Source organism: Stegodyphus dumicola, chromosome 3, assembly GCF_044657685.1.
Source record: "Stegodyphus dumicola isolate Sdum_Otavi_A_Nest chromosome 3, ASM4465768v1".
NCBI lineage: Eukaryota > Metazoa > Arthropoda > Arachnida > Araneae > Eresidae > Stegodyphus > Stegodyphus dumicola.
Genome location: NC_140770.1, coordinates 23,096,042 through 23,121,125, shown reverse-complemented (window position 1 = coordinate 23,121,125; position 25,084 = coordinate 23,096,042). Strand labels below are relative to the sequence as shown.

The window sequence follows — 25,084 nt, the reverse complement described above, 5'->3', positions numbered from 1 at the left end:
AGAAACAGTAGTTTTTGGACTAAAGCACTAGAAAGTTGATTTAAAATAGAAAGGGAAAAAAATCAAAATTCTAGATATGTTTTTGTCTCGGAAACTGTTTAAATTCTTTATAGGCAAAAATTTAGAACAATCAATAAAACATAAATTTATAATTTAATACGAGAATCAGCTGTTGAGCGAGTATAATAGTCTGTTTGAATTACATTAATAAGAGCATTTATTCTAATGAGTTTTCTTGAATATGAAAATTTTATTTTTTCCTCTTGTTCCGCATGAACACTTTTACGATAAAATTTTCGACACAATTTTATTATTGTAGGTTCATTAGAATTTTTTTGAAGCAAGAGCCATGAAGAATGAGCAATGCCGTCGCCTGGATCTCTCGAATACGTGCCGAGTGTGCTATCGTTTCACCACGAAGGCATGCTGGATGGAAGGAAAAAATACCTTAAAATGTTAATAAAAGAAATTTCGATTTTATAATTAGTTATAATTTGAACTTTCTCCTGAATTAAAAACGTATTAGCTTTATATAATTCAATAACGTTGTGCTTTATCATTTTGATGATTCGTCGAAAGATTTCAGCTAAATTACAAAGATTTTCTCCTATTTAAGATACTTACTTCAAATTAAAATGTGAGCAAACATTTTTTAACTTTATAAATGTGCTGTTACAGGCTTGTAAAATTTATGATTATTCACCACATGGTTTTCGCTTATTTTTGCAGAAGTATAAAATCTCGAAAATTGTAACAAATCTGCTAAAAATAAGGGCAGTATAGTATGGTATCTCATTGGATTTTTTAAGCTGTGTTATATAGACATAAAACACTTTAATCTGCCGCGCATTTTTTCATTGTTTATTGCTTTTTATCTTTCTCCGCTGAAGTGTGTAATCTCGGAATGCAACTGAAATATTTATAGCTGTAATCTTATCTTCTCCACAGTGTATATCTCGGCACCATATTGCAGCTCAAATGTAACAAAATAGCTGTCAAAATATTTTCTTCCGGCGCATGGAGTTAATTCCTACGAGTTAAAACGGATGGGACTGGATTTCTGTGAAAACTGAGTCAAGAGATTTTGGGTATATTAAGATAAGGAGGATTAAAATTCAAACGTGAAGATTTCATTTGAAGAACGCTTTTAAAAAATTGGTTTTAAGGATTGCTGCAATTATTTACGTCATAAAACGTCAAACGATCAACGAAAATCTTATTTTGTACATAATATGCTATAAAAATTCATCACAAAGAAAGTTTTCTGTAGAGTTGAAATGCTTAGATATTCTGCTAGCCATAATTGCTATCAACTTCTTCACCTAAAGATCGGACTGCGTCTTGGAGTCTGTAAAACGTGACTAGCTCACCTGCATCATTTAAAAGTAAACTAGAAAATTACATAGATTACCATTTATGATTAAAAAGAACTAAAAACCATTCCTCTTTAGAATAATTCTCATGATACTTGATTGAGTGGCTGAAGCCAAAATACATTGGTAGGTTTATGTCAGTTTGAACCAGTTTCCTGTTCCTTACAGCTGAGCTGGCTACTGTGTGATATTTTCAGGATTCCTTCTACCTACAGTGTAAATAGAGAATTATTTTCTGCCTAAAATTCATCTGTAAAAGACATCCTTTCCGTTTAAAAGATAATCGTAATACATTTCTGTTTGTTTTAATAAATCATCCATTTACCCCTAAAAAAGCCACCAGTTCCTGATTGAATAAGAAATTTGAACAAAGTTAATTCAATTCGCGCTCTAATTTCAGAAGAATGGACTGGTTTCATACCTGCTTAAGTGGTTCATCTATCTACGTATATATAAAGAAGAATGTCTGTGTGTTTGCGTGTTCATTTGTTCGCGATTAGCTCAGTCACTACTATAGCTATCGTCACTAAAATTTCTACAGTCCTTTACTGGGTTCTGGTAAAGGTCGACGTCCACTTTTTTCCAAAAAAAATTAGCTAAAATCAGAGCTATTAATTAAAAACTCTGAAAAAGTTAATTTCTCCGAGTGGCAACAGTCTCAAACGCTGCAGATAAAAATCCGCTTTATTTCGAGAAGTGTTGCCACTGCTCGCTTTCAAACCGTAGTGTTTGTTAATAAAAAATTTGTAAGTTTTACAATGAAATAAAAAAAAAAATCTGAAATGTTTCAGATTTTAAATTACGTCCAAAGGGGCGTTTTTTTAACGTTTTGAGTGTTACCTTTATTTATTAAATATCATGTTCTTTGCACTTAAACGATAAAATTCAATTCAAGAGCAATATCGCAAAATAATGTTAAATTAAGCATATCTTTAGAATTTCCGATATACACAGTCTCGCGAGCTGGAGATAAAAGTATTTTTTTTCTATATAACGTTGCCATTTCTCGCTTTTAAAGCATTGAGTTTGTAAATCAAAAATTCGTTAAAGTTTTACAAAATATAAAATCTATAATAAAACAAATTCCAAATTTGGGATTTCAGATGCCCATATTCGCAGTAGGATTTCGTCATTCAAAATTCGATGGCTCTATGTACCATTGTTTTATCACAATGCGAGAAATAGACAATCATTTATGCAGATTTTTCATTACTTAATTTCTTCAAATATAATGCAGAACTCTAACATTTTGTGGCAACAGTTTGAAAAGTGAACCGACGTTTATGAGTCCGACGCAAAATCGCAAAACGAAAACAATAGTCCTTCAGGGACAAAGCCCCTTTGGACTAAAAAATAGCATTGCCAAACATTAAATGTATTATTCCCGATTCCAAAAATTCTCGGGAAGCCATTTCGACTGTTTCCATCTTCGTACGACTTTAATCAGCTAAGATATTAATTAAAAACTCTGGAAACACTCATTTTCGCTCTCATTTTTCCGAGTGGCAACAGTCTCGCTCGTTGGAGATAAAAAGGCTTTATTTCGAAAAGTGTTGCTACTGTTCGCTTTCAAATCGTAGAGTTTGTTCCTCAAAAATTTGTAAGTATTACAAAATCTATATATATATAAAGAATAATGCCTGTTTGTGTGTTTATTTGTTTCTTCACGTTATTAATTTCTTATCAATAATGATCAATTTTTTGCCACATTTAATCGACTAAAATTGAATATAGGTGAACTATTGGTTGAAACTTAATCTTTGACAACCATTTGATTAGAAAGACGAAAATCATTAAAAACAGCGCGCCACTGTTGTTGATATAATTAGTTTATTTTTCTATCGGAATTTTTTATGCGGCTTCCATATCGCATCAGACTAAAAAGTGTATGACTATGAATCGTATTTTTTGCATCGTCTTTAGAGGAGGATTACAGCGGTATCGTTTCCTCAGCTGTTAGATATATTACTCCCAATTTAACTTAACTAGCATCGAGTGTTTCTGCTGGTACTTGTATAAATGAATAATTCCAGTTCTGTTTAGTACTTTCTCCTTGAAAACAACCGTCCCATGACACAGACAGACCTGTTGAGTTCTGCCTTATTCGACTAAGGAAGCAAAAAAAAAAAAAAAAAAAAAAAACTGTCGTGTAAACCAAATGAAAGCTTCGAAATCATAAATCATGACTTCATGTTGATCAGAATTCAGCTTAATAACGATGATATTACAGTAATGAAATTAAAGATTCTGCTCTGGTGACGGTGATATTTGAAGCTTAAGACTGCGTTCAGACGGCGGCGTAAAGGGCATAGAGGCGTAGTCATAAGGCCATAAAATACGGGAATTCCATTCACACTTGCGAGAACGGAGTGTAAGCCGTGGTCAATGGGAGAAGCTAAATTTGCGCATGCGTGGATGTGTCTACAACTTTCTCGCGCTGTTCTCCTGCTCGATTGACTTCCCGCGTTCGCTCTGCTTGTTTTGTAACAGCGAAATCTTCTCTAGAACGCTGCTTCGTTTTAGCTACGCTCGGATTGGCCGAAGGTTATCACAAACACGGCGTAAAGATGAAAACTTTGAACTCTACGCCACGAGCCCTAAACCAGATTTTGTGGGAGCTCGGCTTTAGCCACTTATGCCCTTTACGCCCCAGTCTGAACGAAGCTTAACATGTAAAGACATTAGGTTATTATTTTTTTTTGAAGCAGGCAAGATGAAAAATGAGCAAACGCCTTCGACGGGAATCGAACCACGGACCTCTGGAATACCTACCCAGCGTGCAGACCACCACACCACGAAAGCACGCTAGGAAGGCGAGAGAAATACCTTATAAACATACGTAGCTTAAGAAGTTTATCAGACACAGACTACAGAGTGTATTTGCTGCTAACTTCAATACCAAATTCCTTTATGATGAGTATGGGAAAATTGTATGTCTATATTCTCATTGCTCTCCTTCTTTGAAAGCATAAGACCTGTAATGTTTTTCCAGTTAGGCCATGGGCCAGTTGCTGGGATTCGAGTGGTTCCCCCCCCCAAGCTCAATTTGTATGCGTGCAAGTTGTCTTTAAAAGTCCTCCGTTGAGACATCTCTTTTCTACACATATGCTACTTTGAAGTCAACAATTAACCGTTTAATTCGCATGTTATTAAACAAGTACATTGTTTCAATAATAAAAATTTCCCTGAATCGAACCGAAAAGCATCTTAATTTGATTTGCGCTGATATACTTAGATACATTCTATAGTTTCCAGAAGAGTTACAGCATTGCAGCAAGTTATAAGTAAATCTAGGTTATACACTGCTCGACACTGAAAATGCAACACCAAGAAGGAGTGGTCAGAAACAGATGAAATTTGGAAGAAAGACAGAGACAGCAAACAGCAATAAGTGAACTTTATTTCAAACTGATAGTCAGAATACAGAGCGAGAACGGCGTCGGCTCAGTAGGATAAGTGGTAAGTGATAAGTGACGGTGGACGTGGGCACTGTCCCTTTCCCGTAAAGATTAATCAGTACAGCAGTAATAATTAGATCAGTACAGCAGTAATAATTAGATCAGATCAGCTGTACTGATTAGATTAATCAGTACAGCAGTAGGATGTAGGATCACCGCGGACAGTGATGCACGAAGAAACACGTCTAGGCATAGAGTCAATAAGAGTGCGGATGGTTTCCTGAGGGATGGCTCTCCATTCTCTTTCAACCATTTGCCACAGTTCGTCTTCTGAACGAGGCAGGGGAAGAGTCTGCAAACGGCGTCCAATCACATCCCACACATGTTCGATTGGTGACAGGTTAAGAGAGTACGGTGGCCAGGGAAGCATCTGTATATCTTGCAGAGCATGTTGGCAGATGCGAGCACTGTGTGGTCGAGCGTTATCCTGCTGAAAAATTGCATTAGGCAGCCCCTGAAGGTATGGGAATGCCACCAGCCGCAGTACAATATTCAAGTATCGTTGGGCCGTCAAAGTGCCCTGAATACGAACTAGAGGTGACCTGGAATCGTACGCAATAGCGCCCCAAACCATTATGCCACGTTGTTACGCGGTGGGGCGTTCCACAGTTACTGCCGGATTAGATCCGTCTCCACGTCTCCACGTCGTCTATGCGGCGACTGTCACTGGATAAACAGAAGCGTGACTCATCTGAGAGCACGACGTTTCGCCATTCTGTCATCCACATCGCTCCAGTCCACCACCATTCTAAACGCTGGGGTCTATGCTGTGGGGTCAATGGCAGTCTTCTTAACGGACACCGTGAGTGCAGGCCACGTTTAACCAATCGACGGGAAATGGTTCTGGTCGACACAACATCCAGGGTATCTTGCACATGCTGCAGAATCGCGGTACAAGTGACTTGCGGGACCGCCACAGCTTGTCGGCGGATGCGTCGATCCATGCGTGCTGACGTCACTCTGGCTGCAGCTGCACCCCTCCTTCTTCCCAAATTTCTTTGTTCCAACCATGTTCGCCATAGCCGATGCACCGTGCTCGCATCTATGCGGTTATCAACTGCGATTTGACGTAAGGGCCAACCCGCCCTTCTCAGTCCGATCACCATACCCCTCGTAAAATCGTCTATCTGCTGGAAGTGCCTTCGTTGACGGCGGTCTGGCATTCTTTCCTATTACACGTATTCTCCGGAACAAAAACCAACTTTCTTCGATAATTCGTCTGGCACAAATAACGACAGGAATATTGCCCATTCTGCACGTTCCTTCCCTTATATCTTACTTCATGCACGTCGGAGAGCTGCGCATTTCACATCATTCGCATAACTCAGTGACGTGCGTCTACTCTAAAGTTTGCATCAATTTCTAACCACTCCCTCTTGGTGTTGCATTTTTAATGTCGAGCAGTGTATATGCACTGAATAAAAGCAGTGCTATGATGAAAGTCGATATGCTTTTATTTGGGTCACCCTATATATAAACATAATAATACTAAGATTTAAAAAAAAATTAAAGCTAAGTGTCGAAGGTTTTAATTACCTTTCACACATTTTTATTAATTCCGCTGGATAACGTAGTAACAATTTTTATGCATAAGAAAGGAATGTGTTTAAATGTCGTGAGATGCTTTATAAAAAAAGTTGAACGTATGCAGATATTTTGGAAAAATTCAGCTCTATGTTTATTAATTCACCACACTGATCTAAAATGATATTTTAGGTCAATCAACATTTGCATAAATGCCCTTATGACGTCTTTGTATTACATGACTATGTTTTAATTGAAAACTTATTGAAATTTACTAAGAAGAAACCAAATCCCTTCATTCCTTCCCCCGTTGATCATTTGTGCATTCAAATTGTTGCTTAAAATTCAAATACGAAATTTAGATCATGGAATAGATATTTGTTATCTGTATTTTCGATAGAGAACATCAGCTCCTAGAATAAAAACAAGTTTTTTATGAAAAATTTTATTTTATATATTTTATTTTAGTAGGTGGCAATTAATCTGTTGGTTATGCCCCACTTCCGGTTTTCCCAGATGAGACAGTTTTGAAAATGATCTCATTTCAGCGTAAGTAAAGCGAAGTGATGATGGGGCATGACTGTGAAATATGTATCAAGTGAGGTGACGATGTCGCTTTGATCTCTTTAAACATTGTGTTCAAATACTGTATAGAAACATTATTGCTACCACTGGTATATTGATATCTAATACGGTAAATATGGAAAGCAAGTTATGAAATAATGACGTGTGAACAGTCTATGTTATCATTTTATTCAACGCCTTTCTTTGAACATCTCCACCCTTAACCACAATTTTCTCCCTACTAAATATCTGTCAAGAAAGATAAAAACTAACTGTCAAGAAAGATAAAAACTCCCACTAACTGTCAAGAAAGATAAAAACAAAATAGAAAGAATCTCTAAAATTGTACACTTCTTTAGTGCAGTGGGGCTATATCTGTAAGAGCAATAGTTAAATTCTCTGGTATCCCACTCACTTCTACCAGCACTATTCTCATCCCGAACAGCAGCAGAAGAAAAAAAAACGGCATTAAAGGACCCAATTACTGTTGCCACCATCAGAAAGCCGGAAGTGACAAAGGCTGCAATGGAAAATGGCATAATCATGTGCATGACCTGATCAAATACGAGAACGAAACAACAGGTAAATTTGCTATCACTCGAAAGTCCCAAAACAGTATAATGTGTATTAACAGTGTAAAGTGGCGTGTCTGCCTTTAGTAATTTGATCTATATATTAGCAAATATAATGCATCTGTTAGTTATCATGTCATCGTGTGGTGCATCCGTGGCAAATGGCAAGTTTTCGTTTCGTACAGCAGCACCTGTTACTTACGTAGTTCTTGTAGAAAGAGCTACTGCGTGAGAGATTGTTGCTTAAAGCACGAGCAATAATATTTTGAATAATTTAGTAAGCTGTCTGATGTTGTATGATGCTGAATGATGTAGAAACGTTGCTGACTGAAATGATGAAGAATTATTCAATACAAGATACAATTTCAAAGCCCACTGACAAGCATTTTGTACGGAGTTGTTTGCCTTCTCGAAGCAACAAAAATCCTTAGCAGCCATTAACCAAAAAGGCGAGATTATACACCTTTCAAAGTGAAACAAATTCTAAACGGCTGTCACACAAATTGTACAACGGAACACAAAGTGGCAAAAACAGGATTTTGACCAACATCTGTGCTTCAAATTCCAGGAGACGCATAACTTGGGACTCCTTGATGACATAATGCCACAAATCACACAGATGCATTCCATTTTGCCAATCTCTTGGCTGCAGATATTGTATTCCCCTTTCTGGGAGTTTCGGGTGATTTAGGGGAAATGCTACAATTTGGTACTTGTTTTCTACGTATGCTTGATCAGCCTTTAATGAAATTTGATTGCTTTCCTTGTAAATAGATTTTCGATTCCACATTTGTAATGTAACTTTATTCTATATATTATATTTGACAATTTCATAGCTAACAATCGGAAAGAAAGTATTCTGAAATTTTTCGCTACATTTATTAATGTAAATTGAAACCGTATTTAAATTTTTCTTGAGAAGATTATTCCTGACTGAGTACTCTGTATAAAAGGTGATTCTGAGTATTTAATTTTGCATAACTCGAAGGCTTGGTAAATTTTACGTTGACATTACATCTGATATTAAGTTGTGACTTTACATCTGACATTTTACATTGGTAGTGAAGTATAATGTAGTATAAGTCATACATTTATGGAACAGTTCTACATTTTTTATTGGTATTTAATGCAGATTACAAACCAAGCAACGATATTAATTGATGAATGATGCCTGTGACCCTTGCCAATGTTATGCATCATGTAGTTGGCCTTACAACAAAGAATGACCATAAAAGTAGTTACTTGGCAACTAAAGCATACTTTTATAAAGGACACAGTGGGCTAGGAAACTGCTATATAGATTTTCCATCTCCTAAAGCATAAGCTAAATGTTCCTTTATTCCATTTTTATAAATTCGATGTTTCTTCATGGGTCCTCAAAATCTAAAATATAATCTCGTAATTTTGCAATAGTTGGAGTCAGCTGCAGAGATTTAAACGCAGTAGTTTTATTATTCAGATAAAAAGCAGTGATAATTACACTTACATTTTCTTTTGAAAAACCATCTTCATAAAGTAAGTACTAGAATAATCCTAGATTCGTCCCGAGTCCTAGAATCGATCGCTGAGTTGATAATCATTTGAGATGAATTAGAACAATCTCTATAAAATAGTATGACTATATATACATGATCTTACCATGTTATAAAATTAATAATCTGGCAATCATTTTACTAATCTTGCTTTGTTCCTACTTGCGAGTTCACTGTCTGAAATAATAATGCTTCAGAAAATGTCACACCAAGAAAGTGTGGGTTCCGCCGTTAATTTACTCAGTGAAACTCTGCTTATATATTCAGATTTCTGCTACCATGTTAGCAGGGTAGTAGGGAAGACAGCGTTCATAGCTTGGGCTCAGGATCAAATCCTGGAACAAGCATGCATGCTTTTAAGTATGTACCATTTTTGAGGCATAGAGGACTTCAAATATAAGTCCTTTAGAGAGGTTGATGGAAGGAGGGAGGGGTAGGGGACCCTCCGATCTGTATTTCAGAGGATTCTTCATTAAAATCGAGACGGAGGTGGGTAAATCCGCATTGTCTCCTATAAGATATATAAGGCCTAAGCCAATAACAGGCACAACCATAGCCTCTTGGCCATGAAAAAATTCGTATGGTATGAGGTTTCTGAACCGCCTGGTGACGAAGTGGCTACCGCGTCGCGCAGCTGCACCACAGGTCCGTGGTTCGATACCCGGGCTGGACAAGGTTGACTCAGCCTTTCATCCCTTATGTGGGTCGATAAAATGAGTACCAAGTTCGCTTGCGGACTAAACACCGGGGGTCCTGCGACAAGCTCACCGCTTGTCCGGGGCATATGTTGATACGTTCCGTGGCCCTAAGGTCAAGAAAGCTGGAAAAGTTCACTGCAGGCCGTGGCCCACTAGGGATATTACGCCACTGAGTTTAGTTTTTATAAGGTTTCTATTGATAAGTGAGATAAGTTACAACTAAGGTTTCTTAGTAATTAATGTATCATATAGAAGCATTATTTAACGTAGTTTTTAGTGCAAGTGTTAGCATTTGGACTTCTCCTATTTGTTTGCATTCACCTGACTTCGAAACTAATAATACAGAAAAAACAGAAGCTTCAAATAAATTTAGATTTATTACTGAAGCCAACTTGAAATCAAGAAACTTAGCACAACATAGAAAGTTAATAAAACAGCATCTTAGTACGTCTGAACATCTTTTATGATACAATTTCCGAGTTGCTGATATACTCGATGTTACTATACGGATGTACTCTATTCAACAAATGGGAAATAGCTCCACTCGCATGCAGAGTCTTCGTGAAGTCTCTTTAGTCTAACTAGAATAAGGCCTCTTGTAGAATGCACTTTACTCTCTTGTAAAATCTCTTGTAGAATGCCCTCTTGTAGAATGCACTTGGTTGCTCTAGATTCGACCGTAGGTCTTTGGTAGAATCTATTCAGCTACTAGATTTGACCGGACTCCAAGGAAAGACCAGCCTTTCTGGCGAGCCTGGTACTGGTCTCTGGCGAGTAGGGTACTGGTACTGGTATCCTATCTACTCTGTATGACTCTGCTCTGTTCGAATTTATTACTGTGTTGCTACAGTTGGAATCTGGAGTTTTTACTGGTGACGGTTGCGGCTAGTTGTACGGAATATGCAAATTTCTCCAAAATTTGGCAATAAGCATGTCCTATTTGAAGATGCTCAATTGAATACAGTTTACTGTATTTAGGTTTCAAAGGCGTAAAATTTGAAATAATGTTTCGTGGTTTCAGAGTTATGTTAAATATCATGGCATCATGAGATTACATATTAATAACTTCCACTTCATTTTTAACTCATAATTTCCAAAGGCTGAAGGTATATGAAAAGCAAATTTTGCATTCCGTTTTAATATGGGAGAAAACAGCAAACGTAAAAGAAAAGATTCGATAAGATCAAATTTATCAAAGTTTTTGTTTATTCGGCTAAAACAGTATCTCTAGCCAAAACTCAGTTAACGACTAGAGATACTGTTTGTTAAACGTTTGTTATTGAAGGAGTCTGTAAAAAATCGCAAAATATTGAGATAGAAATTGCGGACAGTTAAATTCAGTTAAATAATTGTAAATACATAAAATAGAGAAGGGGAACAATACTTGTATATTACAATATCAAATTTCAATGAAAAGTACGGCAGACTTATTCTGGGCTGCGAGATGAGTTCCTGGAAAAATTAAAAGAACAAATTTTCATCTCCCAGAATATGAGCAGCAGTCGGTCTAGTGAGCAGTTCATTTCTATTCAGTGTTTCAATACGAAACTCATTATCTAGAATTTTGTACTGAAAAACTGAATAGTAATTCACAATGTGACAATCAACTGCTTGCGAAAAATGCTCAGAACGCTTGTAAAAATGGGCTTACTAAGACAGTTAAAGGTCCTTTTGAAACAGGTTTGTTCTGATAGATGGTATGCGTTTAGTGCAGGGATTCCTAACTTTTACCTGAAGTCAACCCCTTTCAAAGGAATGCTATGTTTCCTCGATCTACATATATTTTTTCTGTAATATAATGTATACAACACAATCATAATGAAAATAATTGCACATAAATAACTTAAAGATAACAATTAGATTAAGAATATGAATAAAAGTTTTCAAAAAATGGTTATTAGATTTATGTTTAATTATTTTTATGTTATTATTTTTTTAATTCTAAAAATATAAACAAGTTTTCAGAAAAAAAAAAAAGCATTTCATTAATAAAGTACCATTTTAAAGAATATGGTGCTACGCTGGATGTATTGATGCAATTTTTTTTAATATTTGACATAAAATTGTTTAATTTTAATTTTAAAACACCTTGTTCAAAAATAATCAACTTGTTTTTGGTTTTATATTGTCGTTTTGTGTTTTTAGTATGTTATAACTGTGTTTTCTTCTGCTCTTGCGTTTTAATTTTTATAATGTTCTTTTTTCATAAAAAGTTATATAGTTAAAGAATATACTGATTATTAAAATATATTAAATAATTTTAGTGTATTTACTTTATGATTTCTTCCTTACTATAAAACACAGTTTTTTTATTAGGAATTAGTTTTCTTTTAACACAGTTTTCCGTACTATAAAACACAGTTCTTTTTATTAGGAATTATTTTTTTAACACAGTTTAACAGTTTTTTTTAACTGGAATTATCAATTTTATTTATAATTTTGAATCACTGGAATCTTGATTATGACAATCAATTGTAAGTGCATAAACGGCTGTCAGTCCCTTGACCATCAATAGCCTCCTTTTAAATTTTATCGAGCCCCAGGGAGTCAGTAATGACCCCGTTAAGAACTCCTTCATTTAAATCACACAAAGCAAACCATTTAGTAATGTTTGCAGGAATCTAATGTCTTATAGTAGCAGCTGCCCAGGTAGGGAAGGCACGGGTGATGTGTCTTTTAATGGTTCAGATTGGAATTTGTTCCCATTATCGTGTAAAGACCGTCAATAATTTGATTTACTTTGCTCGTATATGAGCAATATGATCCCTACAAATTAATGCATAGCTGATAGTTACACCAAGCTATTCGTACTCTCAAGACAGTAGCGTCAGATAATTTAAGATTAAAGTCTATTGGCATTTCTCTTTCTGTCACCTTATGTAATTGAGCTTACGTAATAGAGCTTATTATTCACATGAACTTGCGCTTATGTGAATTCTCCACAGACAACAGCAGCATTCAATATCAGAAATTTTATATGTAAGATCAGAACTGCATGTTTCAGGTTCATGAATTTTATCGCAATTACAGTATCATCCGTATAACATGCAAGGAATGAATTTAATTTGGGGAAGTCATAAGCAATAGAAAAGTTTACTGTATTGGATCCAGAATAGACCCTCGTGTAACTCCGGTTCTGAATGGACTGAGAGCATGGACATCATCTTCTTATGTGACAGTAAAGCTTCTGTCTTGTGAAAATTAGTAGATGAGAAAGATAATATATCCGTTAAATTTTAAACTGATGACGGAATTTAATTGTAAATAAGACCTTTATTTAGTTGTAAAGGAGACCAGATTTGATAGAAAAATTTCGCCATCTCTAGCATAAAGAGAGCGGCATATTGTTTACTATGCAGGGAAGACTTTGAAAATTCAGTTATTTTGATAAGTTGGTTGGATTTGCCATTTTGCAATATTATACTATTCTCTTAATAAATATCGCAAGTCAAACTTCAAAAATTCTAAAAATTCATGGTAATGATCTATGTTCTTAAAACACTATTAACTATTAAATCAATGATTTTGATAGACTTAAATTAAATAAATAAAACCTAGGCAGTTTACCTTTTGTTATTTTGATAATTCGACACTAAATTTTACCTCTTTGCCGAAACCTCTTTTTGATGATAATTATTTAATCTTTGATGATGTGGGGATAAAGACATTGAGCCTATGAACCTCGTAATTGAACCCTTTCTTGATCTTTGATAAATAAAACTTAATAGCTTAATAAACATTTGAAATTTATTGGTGTATTTAAAAGTACTTCTACTTCAACTTACAAATTTTTATTTCATTTCCCGTTTTTTCCGAAGTTGCACATTCTTGTGACATTAACCGTTAAGGCTTGGTAATTGTGCGCTGTGAGTGATTTATATCCTGTCCTTTTTCGATGTGCATCGCATACGTGGTAAGTAAATAATTTGAAATTCCTATTTTGCGGTGTATTATTTAATACTGTTTGTTTATGTGGTCAGAAAAATAGGGAAAATATCTGTAAATGTCAAATGGGTTATGTCAGTCTCTCATTGAACCGTAATTTCAAAATTTGTTTATTTTCTTTTAAATAACTCATGTGTATTGATATTTACAAACCATTTATCACGTGTTTTGATTTCAGAGTTAATTTATCATTATTGAAACAGACAAGGATGTAATATTTTGAGAAAACTCGAATTTTTTCTGCCAGGCAGTTCATGTCCGTTCATGTTTGTTTTAGTGATGCTCATTTTTTGAAGTATCCAATCTTTGGATATTTGAAACTGTGTGATTATTCTCAAAGAAGTTTTATTTTGTTATTTCAGGCAAAGCGAATGAAAGTATTTATAATTTTTTAATATTATATATTTAATCGATAGTATTCATATGCAAATTTGCGAGTGTGTTGTAACCTTGTTTCTGTTACGCATTTCGCAGTGTTTTAGAACTTTAATTTTGAATAAATTTATATGCTTCTGTTAATGATAAGATTTATATAATTATAAGGTGTAAATAAGTGGATAATACTATAAATGTAAGAAATTAGGGGAATTGTTTGAATGATGTAAGTAAGGATGGCTTGCCTTGGATAAATGTGTTCGTAATATAAGAAATTTCTGTCATGTAAAATAATGTGAAATAAAACTATAGATAAATAAGGAAAAGTGCTCTAAACTCATTATTAATAATATATAATCTTAAGTAATTTTAGGTTTAGATCCAGGTACCTACAGTGAAATAAGTTGCATCAATATTTTGGTTTCTGTATGCAAATGAAAGTTACTTTGTATGTATTTATAAATATCTTAAAATAATAAGTGTCATGTTAGGGAACCCATACATAAGACCATTCTCAATATTTATATTTGAGGAACTTTATAAAGAAAATAAAATATATTTTTTCAGCAGCTTGTGTGAGTAAAAAATAACTGAATGTTTTTATTGAATTTATTTATAACTCAAAGGTATCAAATTGCTTTGAAGAAACTTCATATAGAGTTTTACATATTTGAAAATTAATTTCCTGGCTAAAATTTTTTCCCTTAACCCGGCGGAAGTTGCACCAAGAAAAGTTACTAGAGTGGCCACGTGGGGTATCACATACACCAATATTTAAAATATGATAAAAATACTTTTATTTAGTTTTAAAGCTGTTTTTCTTGTTCTCGTGTATTATAAATACGTGAATAATAATTGGCTTTCAAAAAATTTATTTTCAAAATAATCTTAGAGTTAAAATTAAGATAAATGAAAATAATAAACATCATGCCTCTAAGTTTCATTGCATTTCTAATACACAATGCTTATTTTATTTCTTCACCCTTTGAACGAAATACATTCATGTGTTCCTGGCACAGAATGTTTTCACATTAAACATTGCATTCACGTTCTTCTGTCCTTGGTGCGAGGGCAAAAAATTTAGCACATCTTTCATACTTAGATGTTTTGAATTTCATGTATTCGTTTTAATTCTTCGTTGAAATTTCTGCTTTTGTTTTGCATGCAGTACGTCAGTTTCTTGGTAAAGTATTAATCTCTGATCTTTGTTCAGTACCTTTTTGCATTAATTGTAATGCTAAGTCCTTCGAAAACAGATTTCTGTTTCTGGTTGGTGGATTAGCAGTTGAATGTAATATGATTCAAGCATTTATTACAGCAACATTCAGTGCAGTAAAGAAAATTAACATTGGCCACCTCCTTGTTATTCTGGCAATTGAATAATTGTCTGACATTTCATCCCCCATATCCACTGCTCCTTTAGCCATATTTTAAAAACATATAATTCCTGACATTTTATTTTCTCCAATAATATCATCTACAGTATGATTGTTATACAGTCAAATTTCAAAAATTTTAATATGTGAAAAAGCTGTATTAACTACAAGTGCCATCCACTACAAGTTTAAAAAACTACTTGAGTGGATGAAAAAACGTATTTTATTAACGACTAAAAATTTGAACAAGATATACAGAGAGTGTGAGCTAATACAGTCAAAAGTCGTTAATCCGGACTCGTCGGTACTTCGGCGATTCCGGATTATAGATCATCAGTTTAAATCTGGTAAGATGGCATGCAGAAATTATAAAATTAAAAACATGAATTTGTAATTTATGAAATAAAGAACAATGATCTAAAAGGTATCAAAATTTACAAAAAAAAAAAAAAAAAAGCTTTATATTTATTTTACTTTATTAAACATTTCTTTCAATGTAAGTTGTTTAAGTTGCTTCTTTTTTATGTGATAATACATTCTCTTTAATTCTATAAACAGACATAATTTCTTGTTCAGTTACAAAGTTCTGCTGTTCAAGTCCTATAATTGCTGTGTCGAGAATACCGACTAATTTGTCAATCGAAATTTTTTCGTTTTCAATAACCTCTGTTACTTTCTTTGCAATCGGAAGCGAATTATAATGACGAGAAATTTGATTTAAATCATATCAAAGACAGAGTACATCAAGATGAAATACTACATTTAGTAAGGAATTATAAGCCAAATAAAATAAAAACATCTGCCCTGAAAATAAGGATAGCGCTGACAGATCAACTACCAATTCATTGCTAGCGCCGCGGCGTTAAAGGTAAACAAAGTTTAGATAAACAAAGGATATGCCTTTATCCATTTTTTGCAGCAATTCTACTTTTTGTTTAATGGACTTTGAAACATACTTTCGCTTTGTAGATCCTTTACATATTAGTAAATATATATTAGAAATTCTATTTGACATAATCGAAAGTTCATGCTTACTTTTATAAAATTGCTCTAACAGTCTGCAAAAAATAATAAGCCGAATCCAATTCGAAGATTAAGGAGCAACGCAATCTGCAACATTAACTGAATTAGATAATTTTTGTTTAGCTTATACTGTCCGTTATACATTAAACGTGCATTCGTAAACGTGTTTTGCACACCCGCACACGGATATTCGCAGCCGTAAAGGTCTTACGCGCATGCGTCAAAGCGATGCGTGCACAGAAAGTTTATAGCTTTGAGGTCCAGATTATAGATCATTCCGGATTATGGGTGTCCGAATTAACGACTTTTGACTGTATAATGTTGAAAGCATAAGAACAGTTTTTCCTTTTTTTAGGAACATCAGGAAATAATGTTTTATCTTTTTCGAAACCAAAACAGTGTAGAAAATATTTTTAGTTTTCATCTTCAGTTTCCGAAATACTTCATCGCTTTCAAATATTTCTAATAAATCTCACAGGCGTTGCATCTGAAATTCATAAGGAGTCATTCTTTTTACCATAATGTGGTTAGAAATTTTTAAGAATTTAATGTCAAGTACTTTAAAAATCATTTGCGAGTAGAAATATTTACTGTTACACTCTAGAAATAAATTTCTGAATTAAATATTCGGTCAGAAAAACACTTACACGGACACGCGCATGGAGTGTATCATACCCCAGTTCCAACAAAATACCGATAAATCTTTTTCTGAAACACAGGCAAAGAAAAAGCGTTTCTGAACATCAACCACAACTAGAAACTCAGCTACTGAAAGTAGCACAGAATTTCAGTTTCACAAGTTAGGAATATTCCACTTTTATGTAGGGTTGGGATATGATACACCCCATGCGCTTTCCCGCGGATTTAAAAAAAGATATGTGTAAATATCAGTAGCTTAAGTAACAGGGATGCCAGTAACTTTAGTCATCTACAATAGCTTGCAATTACTTTCAAACGCTTGTCTTTTTCAGTTTTGTTTGTGAAAAGTAGTAAATATTAGCAAAATTACTATATTTTTCTTTCTTGTATACAGTCAAAAGTTGTTAATTCGGACACCCATAATCCGGACTTCAATATAATAATATAAAGCTAAAATCTTTCTGCTCATGCGCCGCGTTGAAGCATGCGCGTTATCGTTTTACGCGTACGCGCAAGACATTTACGACTGCGCATATGCGTCTGCGCAAGCGCAGAATACTTTTTCGCATGCACGTTTAATGTATAACGGACGGTATAAGCTAAAATTATCTAATTATCTATTTCAGTTAATGTTGATGATTGCGTTGTTCCTTAATCTTCGAATTGGATCCGGCTTATTATTTTTTGCAGACTGTAAGAGCAATTTTATAAAAGTAAGCTTGAACTTTCGATCACGTCAAATAGAATTTCCGATGCTGGAGCTCACAAAGGATCTAGAAAACGAAAGTATGTTTCGATGTCCATCAAACAAAAAACAAATTGCTGCAAAAAATGGATAAAGGCATATCCTTTGTTTATCTAACCGTTCCGAAATCTGTTTATCAATTAAAAATATCAATTTCATGCTGCTCTGCGCGGGGGGTGGGGAGTCGTGGCGCGCAGCGCAATGAACTGGAAATTGAGGAACTACTCTGATATGCACCCTCAAGTCGCCAAATATTTTAATAACTTTACGCTGCCATATTACTATCTAAATTTTTTGTCTACATTTCGAACTTTAAGCCTAAAATGTCTCCAAAAACACAGTTTTCGCACATGCAAAAACTATGTTTTGAACACACGATTTAAGCTAAAAATCCGAAACAAAAGCAAAAATGTAAAGTTTCTAACCAAAAATATTTGAAAAGAATCCATGTACACAGCGACATGTTTTAACTTAAAAAAACATCTACGAATGGCACACTGTAGGTAGCGAACGAATCTACGAACTACGCACACCTCACTTTAATAAATTAACATAACAATAAATTTCAAAGAATACCACGTACACAGAGTTCTGTTTCAACTTTAAAAAACATCTACAAATTGCACAATCTACACTAAAAACAAATCAAGAATATAAACTAAAATGAATTTCAGACAATTCAAAAATCAACAATAAAAACGGAAATTCATACCAAAAACAATGAATATAACATTCTACAAAATAAAAACAATAAAATAAAATGCACTTACCATAATGAAAGCTTCTTTTAAAAGCAGAATTATCTTCCCCCCTATCTTCTCAGATACAGAGCATGCAAAGTCCAAAATACATTCGTTAATGAAATTTCGCCAGTCACACAACGTCTGTGAAGAAAACTTCCACGATTTTGCTATATCACATGCCTTCCTACGATTCAAAATTTCGAAAGTAACAATAAAAACTTCCTCCAACGTTAACTTGCTACACGAAAACCAAGATCCAAACCTTAAACTCCGCTGACACCCACATACTTTATTAGCAACAATTTTACTGCAAACCCACACAAGTCTATCAGAAACACCATTTTTCGTCCGAGTTCCCATATCAGCTCCGCATTTCGGACACGTTAAGCTCCGTTTTAAAAGTCCCGACTCCCACAGAAATTCTAAAAATACACTACGATCTCCATAAATACATCCGTGAACAAAAGACTCGTTAACAACTCCAACATCGTACCTTTTCATACTAAATTTACTCTGCACATAATTTAAAATATGCAGCTGAAACCTTCCCACCACGTCTGTCTTTCATCGCAACACAGGCCATTTCAAAAACACGCGACACGAACCAACTAGCAATTAAGAAACTACTCCACCAAAAGACTTTTCAACGTCGACATGGTTGCCACACAACATGCAATCGCGCCAAAAACCAGCGCAAAACACATATCGTCACATTTGGTGAAATTAGGGCGTTTATCAGAGTTGTACAGAAGTTGATCTGTCAGCACTATCGTTATCTTCGGGGCAGATGTTTTTATTTTATTCGGCTTATAATTCCTTACTAAATGTAGTATTTAATCTCGATGTACTCCGTCTTTGATATGATTTAAATCAAATTCCTCGTCATTATAAATATCACGAATACAAATCAAATAGTTTTCTGGTTGCAATTTTCTAATTTCGGCTATGTGTAAGGCATGCTTTACGCATGCGCGTGTTGAAAGAAATGTTTAATAAAGTAAACAAATAAATATTAAGCTTCTTTTTTTGTAAATTTTGATACCCTTTAGATCATACCCTGCTCATTATTTTATAAATTACGGTTTCATATTTTTAATTTTATAATTTCTGCATGCCATCATACCAGATTTAAACTGATGATCTATAATCCGGAATCGCCGAAGTCCCGACGAGTCCGGATTAAAGACTTTTGACTGTACTATTCATAATCTTTTTTTAAACCTTTTTTTTTTTTTTTGTAAAGAAAAAGTGTTCATAAAGTTCTGAAAATGTACTGGCATAAGTATTTCAACACTTAAAAACAAGCTGTTAATATTATATGAAAATGTGGCATTCAGTATTTAACTTAAATATTTAGCTAAAATTACACTTTTCGTGTTCTTTCTAATTTATTCAAGTCTTTTTTTGTGTGTGTATGAATGTTCAATTTTGTTCAGTTCCCCTGCGAGAATTGCTTTAATACAATAAAGAAATATCATGTTTCTTTATTCTTTTCTCCAGCTCACTCCATGCATGTTTGATAGGATTTAAGTTCAGAGAATATGAAAGAGTTTTGATTTAGAGCTGCATGTTTAAGATCATGATAAAGCTTTAACATATTTTGCATTCCTAGTGTTCTTGCAGATGCTTTCAGGTTTCATTAAGAATATTAATATATTTATACTAATCATTATTATTTTTTATAAAAACTAAATTTCCCATCCCAGAGGCAGGAAAACTTTACACTTCTCTCCTGTGTAACAGCAGTCGATGGCTTATGCGAATTCATTGCTACATTCTTCTTTCACCAAACAGTAGTTTGTCCATTAAACTCAAATGTGTTCAATTTTGACTCATCTGCAGAATGGTCGGGGGGGGGGGGGTTGCAGATTCAGTTCTTCATTTGGCTTTCACTACATAGTAGTTTGTCCATTAAATGCAAATATATTAAAATTGATTTTGTGAATGCCAGACATATTTTTCTAACTTTCCTACTGGCAAAGAATTTCAGTACTTTTTTGTTATTCAGATCAGATTTAGAACGTGCATACATGTATTGGAATTTGGCAGATAATGGAATAAGGCCAGAATTCAATTCTTGCAGATTGTGCATTGTATCCGTGTGCCCTGATGGTTCTTCTTACGGTTTAACCTTTTTTCTATAAACCATTCTTTAAAATTTACTGCGAGTTTTGCAGCACTAATTTTTTTTTTTAAATGTTTCATCAGATAAATCAAACTTCTTCGTGTTAGCCTGGAATGTGGTCCAGATTCCATCGCATTTTCTACAGCTTCACTCAATTCTATCATTTTATGAGATCAAAAATAGTTGTATGCTTTACATCAAGGATTTTTTTTGTTTCAAGTTTCAGCTGTCTTTAGAATGATGAATACAGTACAAAGTCCGTAATCCGGACTCGTCGGGACTTCAGCGATTCCGGATTATAGATCATCAATTTAAATCTGGTGAGATGGTATGCAGAAATTATACAATTGAAAATATGAAACCGTAATTTATTAAATAAAGAGCAATTATGATCTAAAGGGTATCAAAATTTACGAAAAAGAAAAAAAAAGCTTAATATTTATTTGTTTACTTTAGTAAACATTTCTATCAATGTAAGTTGTTTAACCTTTAAGAGATGGGGCAGTTTGGAAAGGTTTCACTTAAAAAGACGGGAAATCCAAATGCATTTTCACCCCTCTTTTAGCTGCCATTGTAAAGGGAAACTACTACTCTTTTGCAACTTTTCCTGTAGGTGTTGGTTGCCTTTGTTAGTTTTCAGATTAGGGAATAGGTGAGATTTCATAGCTAAATAATTGTCGTATGTTGGAATACAGTCAAATACCAAAAATCCGCCAACTCCTGAAATCCACATTGCCTCTCGGAAAATAAACATTCAATTTGTAGATTCCGGAAACCACAACATTGAGTATTGAAGAAAAAAATACTTACCAAATAATGACGTCATAATTACCGAATAATAACGAGTCAAAATGAAGATACCGAATTATTGGCCTAAAAAGTTTTAAAAAAATAAGATAAAATAAATAAGATAAGCTTTTTTCCCTCTAATCAGCATCGAGGTAAAAAAGCAGACGATTCACTCAACTCTTTGTTCAAGTTCAGGATTCACCCCCTCCTTCCCCGTTGGTATATTATCTGAGCTTTATTATTTCATTTCATGAGATTCTTTAGTGCTGCCTTTTTTTTTTATCCGGATATTTTGTGGATAAATTAAGAATATTTTAAATTTCAGCCATTTTTAATACAATGACAGATAAGAAACGTACTCGTGATTTTACTGCTTGCAACGTTGTAAAATGTATTACATTGACGGTAACGCAAAAAGCGCAAATTCTGCAGAAAAGTGGAAGCAGGTGCTACTCCTCGATTTATAGCAGAATGGTATGGAATTGCGACACAACTGTGTATGGTATACTGAAAAATAAAAGAAAAGCTGTTAAAATTTTACAGCAACAATGATTCTAACACCGGACTCTGAAACCGTAAATCTTTGCACGAGGCGAAATCGGCAAACCTCGATGCTGTGTACATATAATACAATGAATAATATAATCAATTTATATATGTAATAATAATTTAATGCATATAATAAATTATTGCAATAATGTATATAATAATTTAATTAAATGTATCTAATACGCCTTATTCATTTTGCACTTTTAGTCTGAATATTATCTTTTCTGTCCTGAAATCCGTACAACCTCTGGTCCCAAGCTTTGCGGATTTCTGGAATTCTACTGTACTAACTTTTGACTTTGCATCATAATGAAAATATGCCTTAGCAGCAAATGCACCCCTGTAATGAAGTCTAAGTCTATTCAGTTTTTATTTGTTTCCAAACTGAATTTAGTTTAGAATTACATGTGCATTAACATTTTTAATTTATACTTGAAAATGATGTTTAACTATTTGTTTCTCGTATAAATCGGCAGTTCCCTTTTATTTGTTTCCAAGCATTGTGTAACAGCTTATATTTATATATCAAACAAATCCTGTAGTATTTTTCTTAAATTAGTTTCGTTTACTTTTTCATTAGTATTCAGTTTAATTTATTGATTTTCCCCCCATTGTATCCTTTTTTCCTTTTTCAACTACATTATTGTTCATTGTTCTTTCTTGCAGTTTTGTGATAAAAGCTTTTTTTTATCCTTTAGCATTTTTTAAAAATTAGTTTCCTTTAAAAATAGATTTTATTGATTATATTTTCATTGCATTTTGCATGTTTCAAACAGCAATATTAAATACAAAAATTACAATGAAAAAGGAAAATATAACGAAAAAAATACATTTTTAATGACACAGAAAAGTTGGTGAAATTAATACTAATATAAAATTGCCAAGATTTCACTGCTGAGGGAAACCAAAGGGAATTTACGAAACCCCTTAGTTGGGAGGCGCGAAGGTCATTTCGCATAAGTGGCAAGGAGGTTATTTGGACAATGACTATCTCCGCACCCTGAAGGATGGGGGGAGGGAATTCGCTGGTCGATATTTCGGACACAGCCGTCTTCTTGAGAAACTGGCCGATTCTTAAGCCACCCATCTTTTAAAGATTAAGTTGCTTCATTTTTTGTGCTAATACTTTCTCTTTAATTCTATAAACAGACATAATTTCTTGTTCAGTTTCAAAGTTCCACTGTTCAAATCCTGTAATTGCTGTGTCAAGAATACCGACTAACCTGCCAATCGAATTTTTTTCGTTTTCAATGCTGTCACTTCCTTCACTATCAGGAGCGTGCATGTGTAAACGCTTTACTGGCTTTACGCGCATGCGTAAGTTTTTGGCTTTGAGATCCGGATTATGGATCATTCCGGATAATGGACGTCTACATTACGGACATTGAACTGTAGTTAAATTTCAGCAGGACTTACTGTTAATTTTTTATGTCTTGCAATGTTCATTTCAGATATGGAATTGCTAATATATTTTAACCTTCTGACCGTCAAGGCTGTATATACAGCCTGGAAAATTTTTTGTGATATCCATAAGAACGTATTATATCAAAGAAATTAAGCCAATATATTGAAAGTACACAAATCTAGGTATAAAATACCAGGAGAATTTTTACATTAAAATCAAGAAAATAATGGGTACTTTTCCGTTTCGCCGGCGCAAACCTCGCCATTTCCCTTTCTCCGGCGCAAATCTCGCCAAGCAGACCTTATTGGCGACAACACACAGTATACACATAAAAAAATGTTAAGAAATGTTAATTCTAAGAATTTTAAACATTTTTTTTTTTTATTATTATTTTGGAGGCGTAAACATTTTAATATCGTTTAGAATTTTTTCAAATGGGTCTTTTGTGTCCTTTCGCCACATAAATTCGGCGAGGTAACTTTCCAGATGATGCCGAGCAGTTCCTCTGTGTTTCTTATTCCGCCATTTTGCGCTTCTCCATAGTCTTTCAATTTTTTGCGTGTGCGTTCCAGTTTCCAGATCTACAAAATTGTATTTATGGGTTCACTTTGAAATGTTCGAAACTTTCCTCTTCCAGTTTTTCAGTGCAATATGATTTCCATGAATCGGAATATATTGTAGTTCCTTTTTCGATGTTTTCATTTATTGCCTCTAATATAATACTCATGGATCGGTTTGGCACCATCACAAGGAAACATTCGTTTGTTTCACGACAAACTCCACCAAAGATCCACTGTTGTGGTAAAATCCGTCCCGCGTTGTTTTTGCGCTTCGTGAACATACTTTCATCCACTTCAACGATCATACCAGGGCCTCCTATTTTGCGTTGTTGACGTTTAAGTAAAGAATCCACACAAACCTCTCGCATGTAGTTGTTCCAATCCACAACTGTTCCGTGACTGATTTCCAACTGCTTTTCACACCATTTAACTGAAGTTAATTCTTCACTCCAACCATAAATGAATCTTAAACACTTCAAGAAACTCAATCTCGATGATTCAAACCATGTGCCTTTCCGTATACTTCTTTTACTGCGGCAAGTTGAAAGGTTGCAATGCCATTGAATTTCGTCTCAAATATAATTTCATTTCATGATTATTTTCACAAATAGCAATGTTAGGCAAAACGCCTTTCGCTTGAAAGAATCTGACGGATTCTTCCTCTGTCCTGGGCAAATTCCAAATTTTCATTGGTTTTTCATCCATTTTTGACATATATGTAAAAGACGTTAATTTTAGAATTTAAAGACGTTAAATTAAAGATTTACTATGCTTTCATGGTATAACCTCTTGATTCGCAGTTTAATATCACGTGATCCCAAACGATCTCATCTCACGTAAAATACGCTACAAAAATCTGATTCTCTCAGGAATGATCTACATTAATTTAAAGTTAAATCTCAGTATGGAATACGAGTTTAAATGCAAGAATTATTTCAATATTATAATTAAAAAAATTCTATGTAACTGTATGCCAATATTGAAAAAAAAAGGTAAATCTGATAATAAATCTCAGCGACTTGTTTTGAAAAAGTGCCGTGAAAGGTTATCAGCGAAGATATTCGCTTTGGCATCAGTTCTACCATCTTC

The 25,084-nt window shown here is 34.2% G+C and overlaps 1 protein-coding gene across 2 annotated transcripts in view; it reads left to right on the top strand.

Annotated features, from left to right (window-relative positions):
- LOC118183463 (PRL-1 phosphatase-like) overlaps positions 1–25,084 on the top strand; it is a 69,080-nt gene that overhangs the window by 17,714 nt on the left and 26,282 nt on the right. Inside the window, exon 1 of one of the 2 annotated variants that reach the window (XM_085812645.1) lies at positions 13,534–13,634. The exons of the other annotated variant lie outside the window; for it this stretch is intronic. The gene's annotated coding sequence lies outside the window, so the exon portion shown is untranslated. Of the gene's footprint in view, positions 1–13,533; positions 13,635–25,084 lie in introns of those variants that run through there. 2 annotated transcript variants of the gene reach the window in all.